The sequence below is a fragment of the Pongo pygmaeus genome, chromosome 23 (genome assembly GCF_028885625.2).
Source record: "Pongo pygmaeus isolate AG05252 chromosome 23, NHGRI_mPonPyg2-v2.0_pri, whole genome shotgun sequence".
Taxonomy (NCBI): domain Eukaryota; kingdom Metazoa; phylum Chordata; class Mammalia; order Primates; family Hominidae; genus Pongo; species Pongo pygmaeus.
Genome location: NC_085931.1, coordinates 44,180,652 through 44,191,763, shown reverse-complemented (window position 1 = coordinate 44,191,763; position 11,112 = coordinate 44,180,652).

Here is an 11,112-nt window from a genome sequence, read left to right as displayed (position 1 = left end):
CCAATTTATTTTATGTATTTTTTATTTTTTTAGTGCATGATCTCTCATAAAATTTAGTAAATGATGAGTGTCATGTGAGCATTGCCCAGAAACAAAGGGCTGCATGTTGATTAATTACAGACAGAAGCTTGAAGAGGGTAGCATTTGAGACAGGTCTTAAAGAATGAGTATGATTTTGGGTGGAAATAATGGGACAAGGTGTGACCAGTATATACTGTTGTGATCAGGAGCTACACAGACTGGTAAAGCTATTTTTTTTCAGCCTAATGTGTCCTTCATGCTCGTCCATTCATTTGTTTTCATTTCTTTATTCATTTATTTCATAAATGTGTTCTGAGCACTCTTTTGCTATATTTCATCCATGTGCTAGAACGGAAGACTACAAAGATACTGAAGCTGTATACCTCCTTGATGTTGCTTTCAGACAGTGGGGAGCAGGTTAAGATACTTTCAACAGAACCCTTCTATAGTAATTCCTACAAAAGAGGCTTGAAAAAAATGCTGGAATTAGGGCACGAACACAGTGCAAGGGGAACGCAGTTGAGGAACGGCCACCTTTGCTGTGTGAAAATGGAAAAGGCTCTTCCCAAAGCTAAGTCTGGAACGGAGACCTCTAATTTAGCCTTTTTTAAAAAGGGGATTCAAACATATTCCCAGCAGAGGAAATAGCACATTTCTGCTCGAAGGTTTGGAGAAGTGAAAGTGTTTGGAGGTGGCTTAAGGTGTTTAAGAGACATTTCTGGGATAACAGTGCTTGACTTTGATTAATTAGGTGTTGAATCAGGGAGAGTGGAGGTTTATAGGAGTCTTGAAGATATTGAGATTGGGAAGCTGATAAGCCCGTTAAATGAGACATTTTCAAGCAAAAAGTCTTACATTTTAGTGAAATGCAAAGTTGGAATCCTCTCTGATGGTTTTAGTGATCTGAGTTGCAACCCTTTTAATAAGCCATTTTATGACTCTTTTGTGCTTCTGAAATAATAACCATTATTATATTAACTCTAGTATTACATAAATAGCTCTTTCTCTGGTGGTGAAATGAGTTATTTTCTACAACTCAGTATAACACTCCCTATCAGTTTTCAGCCCTCTGCAGCCCCTCAATTCTGGTATTTCTTCTCTCAGTTCTGGTATTTCTCCCCCCTCCTAATAACATTGATTTTTCTGCCTTAAAGGCTTTAATCTGATTTTTCCAAATGTTATATGCATACTATTTATTTTGTTCATCCATCCATCCATCCATCCATCCATTCATTCATTCATTCATTTGCTCTCCCAAAGATATTAATGAAAGATCTGCTAAGCCTTGGGGACCTACAGAACAATAAGACAAGTTCAGTCACACTCCAGGGCCTCCAGGGTTCATGGAGAAAAATAGCCTTTTTTCTTAAAGGACACCCACCTTTAAGTTGTATATGGAAGAGGCGATGATGGGGCAGAATGAAATCCCTGATTCTATCAGGGTAGGGTCCGGGGAGTGGTGATCAGGCAGGGGTTCACAGATAAGGTGATGCTTCAGCCAGATCTCTGAGAGGAGTGGGCTTTCACAAGGCAGAGTCTGTGGGAAAAGCATTCTGGGAAGAGGTAGCAAAGTCACAGAAAACCAAATGCTTGAGTTGCTGGGGAAATCCAGGGCAGTTCCTTGTGGGTTTTTCCCTAGCATGCGTTCTATCACCTCTGCTTGCCTCCCTAGCTTCATCTCATGCCCCTCTCCCCTAGCTATAAACAACCTCTCCATCCCCCGGCTGAAAACACTGACAGCTGTGGAAGCCTTCACGCCATCACCAGCACATATTGATATTGTGGGCACACCTGGGAATCGACTGAGCAATGTGAAGTTGAGGAGCCAGAGGAAAGGATCACCGCTCAGTTGTTCCCAGTATCTGAACACAGGCTGGCAGTGTCCACCCACCAATGGGAAAGGCTAATTCGCAAGCCTGGTTCCCAGCATTCTCCTGGGAGATCAGGCTCTAATTATCCTGCAGGAGGCTGTCTTGCGGTAGCTCAGAATTTTAATGAGGGAGTGGGAAAGCAGATGAGCTTCAAGTGTGACAAATAAAAAAACCTAGTTTTGTTTGGGGAGGAGAAAGGGTGAATCTGTTTATCTGCACTGGGACCTTGAATCACCAGCCTCTCTCTCTCTCTGTCTCTCTGTCTGTCTGTCTGTCTCTCTCTCTCTCTCATTCTCTCTTGCACACACACACATACACACACACAGACAGAGAGTTTAGACTCTATTTTTCTAGTTTCTATCTTGCCTGTCAAACTTCAGAGATACGTTTTTTAATTTTTTTTTTTAAAGCCTTATTATATTACTATCCTACAAAAATGAACCATTACTAGCAAAGAGTGGACAAGAACTTGGCTAATTCCTGCTAATGACTTGCTTTCCAGGAGCTTTTCCCTTCCATCCATGCTAACTTTTAGGTGCTGTCTTTTCCACTGTGTCCTTTGGTTCTTCTTTAAGACAGCCATTTTCCCAGAGAAATCAGCAGGTCTCTGGCTCTTGGGCTCAACTAGATTTGAGGGATTGATGTAAACACTGTAGAACTTCATGGGGTTTCTAGGTATCAGTTGCCATCTCTGAAAATGAAGACCTTGGGGAAGTCAAGGCGAATGAGAAAGGGATAGGAAAAATGACACTATGGTTTATTGAGCAGCTACTGTCAATCTGCACTGTACTAGACAGTAAACTTCAGGTTATTTAGTTCTCAGACACCTTTCCAAAGGCAGAAATATTGTAAGCCCAAGGAAATTATGTGTCGTCCTTTATTGGCCTGGCATAAAACATAATTTAATGTCTTCTTGAAATAAAATGAATGAAATGAATGGCTTCAAGTTCCCTTTAAGATGGCCAAGCTGGCCTATGGTTTAATGCCTGAGAGAGGAAGGACAATTCTCGTGTAAAAAGATAAGATGGCCATAGTCTGTCCACCCCAGGAAGCACTGAGGTCAAGGAGACCTGCCACTCTTGCTGAATGTGGCACAGACTCTGCTCACAGTATAGAAATGGTGGATCATATTCGCCTGTCAGGGGCTGGTTTCTAAAGTTTGGAGTGGGGAGAGTATCTCTTTCTCTGTTCCAGTGTCCCAGTGCTTCATGTCAAAGTAGACCTAAGCTCTAATGTAATAACAGTTGTTACGTTTCTCAGCATAGCAGCCAGAATGGTTCTCTTTTTTATTTTTTTTATCATGCCGTGATGCAATCTCAGCTCACTGCAACCTCCGCCTCCCTGGTTCAAGTGATTCTCCTGCCTCAGCCTCCCGAGTAACTGGGACTACAAGTGCGTGCCACCACGCCCAGCTAATTTTTGTATTTTTAGTAGAGACGGGGTTTCACTGTGTTAGCCAGGATGGTCTCGATCTCCTGACCTAGTGATCTGCCCACCTCGGCCTCCCAAAGTGCTGGGATTACAGGCGTGAGCCACCAAGCCCGGCCCAGAATGATTCTTTAAAAGTAACTTGGATCAGGCTACTTGTTTGCTCAAAACGCTTCAGCAGATCTCCATTTCATTCATGGTAAAAGCTTAAGTTCTGATGATGACCTACAAGACCCAACAGGATCTGGCCCTTATCACTTCTCTGACCTTCAGCTCCCTACACTCTCTTTCTTTACTCAGGCCACACTGGGCTTTTCTTGTTTCCCAAATTCCCTCCCATCCCTCTGCTTTTTCTGGAGTACCTCTCCCAGATGATGACTGGACCATCTCCCATACCTTTTCCAAATTCTTGCTTGAGTGTCCTCTTCTCAGTGAAAATAATTTTGACCACTCCATTTAAAATTACAAGCTCTCTGCCCAATCCATTTCAATTACCCCTTACCTGTTCTATTTTTCCCTTTCTCCCTTCCTTCCTTCCTTCTTTTCTTTCTTTTCTTCCTTCCTACCTTCCTTCCTCTCTCTCTTTCTCTCTCTCTTTCTTTCTCTCTCTCTTTCTCTTTTTTTCTTTTTGAGATGGAGTTTCGCTCTTGTTGCCCAGGCTGGAGTGCAATGTCGCAATCTCAGCTTGCTGTAATCTCTGCCTCCCAAGTTCAAGTGATTCTCCTGCCTCAGCCTCCCAAGTAGCTGGGAATACAGGCAAGCACCGCTATGCCTGGCTAATTTTGTATTTTTAGCAGAGATGGGATTTCACCGTGTTGGTCAGGCTGGTCGCAAACTCCTGACCTCAAGTGATCCCCCTGCCTCAGCCTCCCAAAGTGCTAGGATTACAGGCATGAGCCACTGCACCCGGCCCTATTCTATTTTTCTTTCATTTCATAGTAACCATGACCTTTTAGAAAACATTGAGATAATTCTTATACCAGAAAATCACCTCTTTGATATATACCATTCAGTGGTTTTTCAGGATATTCACAAAGTTGTGACAATCATCACCACTGTCTAATTCCAGAATATTTTCATCAACCCCCAAAGAATCCCTGAACCCATTAGCACTCCCTCTCCAATGCTTCCTTTGCTCGGCTCTTGAAAACCACTGATTTACTTTCTGTCTTTATGGATCTGACTATTCTGTACATTTTATATAAGTTGAATCACAACATCTGTGGCATTTTGTGCCTGCCTTCCTTCTTAGCATAATGCCTTCAAGTTTCATCCAGGTTGTAAGATATACCCAGGTTGTATTTTCCAAACAAAAGTATCCTCTACCAGTATAAATGAAAAGGACTGCTTGGTAAATGGTATTTTTTTGTCAGTTTTGATGATAACAATAATCATATTTGGCATTTTTTGTTGCCCAGGCTGGAGTGCAATAGTACATTCTTGGCTCACTGCAACCTCTGCCTCCCGGGTTTAAGAGAGTCTCCTGCCTCAGCCTCCCGAGTAGCTGGGATTACAGGCATGCACCACCATGCCCGGTTAATTTTTTGTTGTATTTTTAGTACAGACGGGATTTCACCATGTTGGCCAGGCTGGTCTCAGTGAGATACTGTAAAACAATATGTTATAAATCAAGGGGGAAAGGGAGCAAATATAAAACATATAGGAGAGTCAGGGTCAAAGTGAATATGCAAATGCTCATCATAAAGTCCTTCATGTTTGTTGTGAGGGTAAGACACAGAGTTGAATATGAATGTTCTCAGTCACTGTAAAATGAATTCCTGGCAAGTTTAATTACTTGAAGTTATTATTTCAATTAATACATTGATACCTGGACAATAAAATAAAAGCAAATCAGTTGCTAAGGAGAAATACAATTATTCCCCATGGTGTAATAGCATAATATTCTGAGCAACATCCTTTACATAGATAAAGCAGTTGGTTTCTTGGACCTGTTTATGACCATGTTACTCACCCAGGCAAATGTCCTAATCAGAGTACAAATAAGCAAGAGCTATATAGGATGACACCGTGACAGTCCAGTTGTATGGCCACATGGCAGTGAGAGTGTCAGGATACAAATAATTGACTCTCTTGAACTACATTTTTTTATTTTAAATGCATGCATTTTTAATATTTAGTTGTATTCTGTGTGATCTCAGTCCTTTATAATTTGTCGACACTTGTTTCATGGTCCAGCATATGGTCTGTTGTGGTGAATGTTCAGTGTCCACTTGAAAAGTAGTATACCATGATCAGCTGGAGCTTACAACAGGCATGCAAGGATGGCTCAATATACACGAATCAATAAACATGATACATCACATAAATAGAGTTAAGGACAAAAACCATATGATCATCTCAATAGATGCAGAAAGAGCATTTAATAAACTTCAGCATCTATTCATGATAAAAATCCTCAACAAGACATAGAAAGAATATACTTCAATATAATAAAGTCTGTATATGACAAACCCACAGCCAACATTGTTCTTAATGGGGAAAAATGGAACAAGACAAGGATGCCCACTTTCACCACTTTTATTGAGCATAGTACTGGAAGTCCTGACCAGAGCAATCAGAAAAAAGAAAAAAATAAAAGGCATCCTTTTATCAAAAAAGAAATAGAAAACAAAGAGGTGAAATTATCCCTGTTTGCTGGTGATATGATCTTATATCTAGAAAACTCTAAAAACTCTACCAAAAAATTCTTAGATTTGATAAATGAATAGGAAAGCTTCAGGATACAAAATTCAGATACAGAAATCAGTAGCATTTCCTTTTTTTAACTTTTATTTTAAGTTCAAGGGTAAAAGTGAAGGTTTGTTACATAGGTAAACTTGTGTCGTGGCGGTTTGTTGTACAAATTATTTCATCACCCAGGTATTAAGCCTAGTACCCCTTAGTTATTCTTCCTAATCCTCTCCCTCCTTACACTCTCCACATTCCAAAAGGGAAATGTTGTCGAGTGTGTGTTGTTCCCCTCCATGTGTCCATGTGTTCTCATCATTTAGCTCCCAACTTATAAGTGAGAACATGCTGTATTTGGTTTTCTGTTCCTGTGTTAGTTTGCTAAGGATAATGGCAAGACCTAAAGACAGAAATACTATTCGACCCAGCAATCCCATTATTGGGAATATATGCAAAGGGATATAAATTATTCTATTATGAAAACACAAGCATATGTATGTTTATTGCAGCACTAATGACAATAGCAAAGACATGGAATCAACCTAGATACCCATCAATGATAGACTGGATAAAGAAAATATGGTACATATACACCACTGAATACTATGCAGCCATAAAAATGAATGAGATCCTGTCCTTTGCAGCAACATAAATGGAGCTGGAGGCCATTAACAGTAGCATTTCTATACACCAATAATAATCTAGCTGAGGAACAAATCAAGAAGGCAATCCCATTTACAATAGCTATAAGAAAATACCTAAGAATATATTTAACCAAGGAAGTGAAAGATCTCTATGAGGAGAACTACAAAACACTGATTAAAGAAATCATAGACACAAACAAATGGAAAAACATTCCATGCTCATGAATTAGAAGAATCAATATTGTTAAAATGACCACACTGCTCAAAACAATCTATAGATTCAATGTAATCTCTATCAAGTTACCAACATCATCTTTAATAGAATTAGAAACAAAACCCCAGAATTCATATGGAACCAAAAAAGAGCCCAAATAGCCAAAGTGATCCTAAGCAAAAAGAACAAAGCTGGAGGCATCACATTACCTGACTTCAAATTGTGCTACAAGGCTATGGTAACTGAAACAGCATGGTACTGGTATGAAACTAGACACATAGATTAACAGAACAGAATAGAGAACCAAGAAGTAAAGCCACGTACCTACCATCAATTGCTCTTTGACAAAGTCAAAAAAATATATGCTGAGGAAATGATACCCTATTCAATAAATAGTGCTGGGAAAATTGGATAGCCATATGGAGAAGAAAGAAACTGGACTCATAACTCTCACCATATACAAAAATTAACTCAAGATGCATTAAAAACCTAAATGTAAGACCTGAAACTATAAAAATTCTAGAAGAAAACCTAGAAAAAGCTCTTCTGAACATTGGCCTAGGCAAATAATTTATGACTAAGTTCTCAAAAGCAAATGGAGCAAAAACAAAAGTAGATAAATGGGACTTAATTAAACTAAAAATCTTCTGCATAGCAAAATAAACAATCAACAAAGTAAACAGTTAACCTACAGCATGAGAAAAAGTATTTGCAAACTATGCATCCAACACAGGACTAATATCTAGAAACTACAAGGAGCTCAAACAACTCCATAAGAAAAAATAAACCTCAAACAACGCTATTAAAAAGTAAGCAAAGGACACAAAGAGATATTTTTAAAAAGAAGACATACAAGCGGCTGACAAATATATCAAAAAATGCTCAACATCAGGATCATCAGATAAATGCAAATTAATACAACAATGAGATAATGAGATACCATCTCACACCAGTCAGGATGGCTATTATCGGAAAGTCAAAAAACAACATGTTGGCAAAGATGTGGAGAGAAGGGAATATTTATACACTGTTGGTGGGAATGTAACTTAGTATGACCTTTATGGAAAACAACATGGAAATTTTTCAAAGAACTAAAAGTCTATCATTCAATTCAGCAATCCCACTACTGGGATTTACCCAAAGGGATATACCCAAAGGGAAACAAATCATTATATCAAAAAGAGACAGGCACTAGTGTGTTTATCACAGCACTACTCACAATAGTAAAGGCATGGCATTACCCTTAGTGTCCATCTACAGAGGACTAGATAAAGACAATGTTCTATATACATGTATCTCACATTCCATGTAGTATAGTATTTTATATACGTGTGTGTGTGTGTGTGTGTGTCACGGTGTATATATATACTACAAAAGTTTGGAGGGTGGGAGGGAGGTGAAGGTTGAAAAATCACCTGCTGGGTATAATATTCACTATTCTGGTGAATATTCTAAAAATTCTGGTGAATCACTAACAGCCCAGACTTCACCACTATGCAATATATGCATGTAAGAAATCGGTACTTATGCCACCTAAATATCTGAAAATAAAAATTTAATAAAAGAGGAGTTTAAGGCTGCAGTGAGGTATGATCATGATACTGCACTCCAGCCCAGGTAGCAGAGTGAGATTCTGTCTCAAATATATATTTATTTTATGTCATAGCTTGCAGATGTCTTAAAAGTGTCTTTCCTTAAAGATGTCTTTCAAAGAGCAAAGACTCTTAATCTTTATACAATTCAATTCATTAGTATTTTTCTCTTAATACCTCGTACTTGTTATATTTTTAAAAATTATTTTCCTAATCAATGTCTTTCTCCTGTTCCCCCCGCCCACTGCACCTCTCTGGAGGTTATATATTTTTGCTTTTACATTTACGTTTATGATCCACTTCAAACTAATTTTTGTATGCATGTGTGGTTTGAGCTGAGGGTCAATGTCAATGTTTCATATAGATATAAAAATTTTCTCTTTTTGTTGCACAGCCTTTTGTTGAAGATCATTTGACCACATTTTAGTGGGTCTGTTTCTGGACTCTATTATGTGGCATTGATCCATATGTCTGTTTATATACCAATTCCATACTGATTTGATTGCTATAGAGTTATAGTCAATTTTGGCCTTTTATATTTACATAACAATTTTAGGATTAGATTATTAGTGTCTCTGAAAAGCCTTTTGAGATTTTGATTGGGAGTGCATTGAATATATAGATTCATTTGAGGAGAATTGACATCTTTACAAAACTGAGACTCCCATTTTAGAAATATTGTATATATCTTCATTTATTTAGAACTTCTTTAAGTTCTCTCAACAGTACTCTGTATTTATAGTAGGGCTATTACACTTCTTTTATTAAATTAATCCTAAATAAATTTACATTTATGTTTTTGGTGCTAGTATAAATGAAATTAATTTTTAATTTCGTTTACTATTTTTTTATTTCTAGAAGATAAGACAATTGAGTTTTGTTAACCTTATATTCTGCAAATTTAATAAATTCACTTTTTAACTCTAGTAATTATTTTTATAATGTATTTGAATTTTATATATGAACAATCACATTTTCTGTAAATGAAGACAGTTTTCCTTCCTTTCAAACATTTGTGCTCTTTATTTTATGTATCTTTGCCTTACTGCACTGCTGGAACCTCTTATACAAAGTTGAATACAAGTTATAAGAGCAGGTATCCTTGCTTTGTTTCCACTCTTGTGGGAAATTATTTAATATTTCACCATTAATTATGTTGGCAGTGGGATTTTTGTAGCTCTTCTTTAATAGATTCCTTCTCTTACTATTTTTCTGAGTTTTGTTTCCATGAAAGTGTATTTGCATTTTGTCAAATGTTTTTCTCTGTATCTGTTGAATAATCAAAAGTGCTTTTTTTTCTGTTAATATATTGAATTAATTGATTAATTTTCAAATGTTAATCTAACATGGAATTTCTGGGAAAACCACATCATGGGGAATTATCAGTTTTACACGTTATGCTAGTATGTTGTATGTATGTATTTTTTTACATTATGCTAGTCATGAGTAGTTCATTTTGCTAGTTAAGGACTTTTGAGTGTAAAGCCATGAGGCATAGTGGCCTGTAATTCTCTTTTCTCTTCTTTTTTCACCCTTTCTCACCCTCCTCCCTCTTTTCCTCCTCTTCTTCTTTCTACTTTTTTTATTCCTCCTTCTTATTCTTCGTTTCCTCTCTCCCTCTCTCTTCCTCATCCTTTTGCTCTTTCTTTTCATTTATAATATTCTTATTAGTATTTACTATTATTGTTATGGTGATCTCAAAGTTGAATGAAGTAACTCTTCCCTCTTCCCTATTTTGTGAAAAATTTTATTTAAGGTGAATTTCCTTATTCATTTGCTGTTTGATATAATTTATCAGTGAAGCAATCTGGGCATAATGTTTTCTTAATAAAAATAATTTTTAATTACAAATTTTATTTTAATAGACATATGTTTCTTTAGAATTTCTGTTTCATCTTGCATTGTTTTAGCTAATTGCTTTTAAAAATACATTTCCCCATTTCATCTAACTTACTAAATTTAATGCCATAAAGTTGTTCATGATATTTGCTTCATACGCTTTTGAAGTCTGCAGCATCTTTAGTGATAACTCCGCTTTCTTTCCTATATGTTATATGTACTCTTTTCTCTTTTATTGCCTAGTTTAGCTAGGAATTTATCAATTTTATTGAGCTCTTCAAAGATACAATTTTTGGCTTTCTTATCTTTCTTCATTGTTTCTCTCTTTTTCAGTTTGTTGATACCGGTTTTTATCCTTACGCTTTTTTTTTTTTTAATTTACTTTGGGTTTACTCTGCTTTTCTTTTTCTGGTTTATAAAGGTGGTATGTTAAGAAATTAATTTTAGGCCGGGCGTGGTGGCTCACACCTGTAATCCCAGCACTTTGGGAGACCGAGACGGGCGGATCACGAGGTCAGGAGATCGAGACCATCCTGGCTAACACGGTGAAACCCCGTCTTTACTAAAAATACAAAAACAAAATTAACGGGGCGTGGTGGCGGGTGCCTGTAGTCCCAGCTACTCGGGAGGCTGAGGCAGGAGAATAGTGTGAACCCAGGAGGCAGAGCTTGCAGTGAGCTGAGATCGCGCCACCGCACTCCAGCCTGGGCAACAGAGCGAGACTCCGTCTCAAAAAAAAATTAGTTTTAGGCACTACTTCTCTTTTAATAGAAGTGTAGAGTGTCATAAATATTTCTTTAAGCATTGCCTTAGCT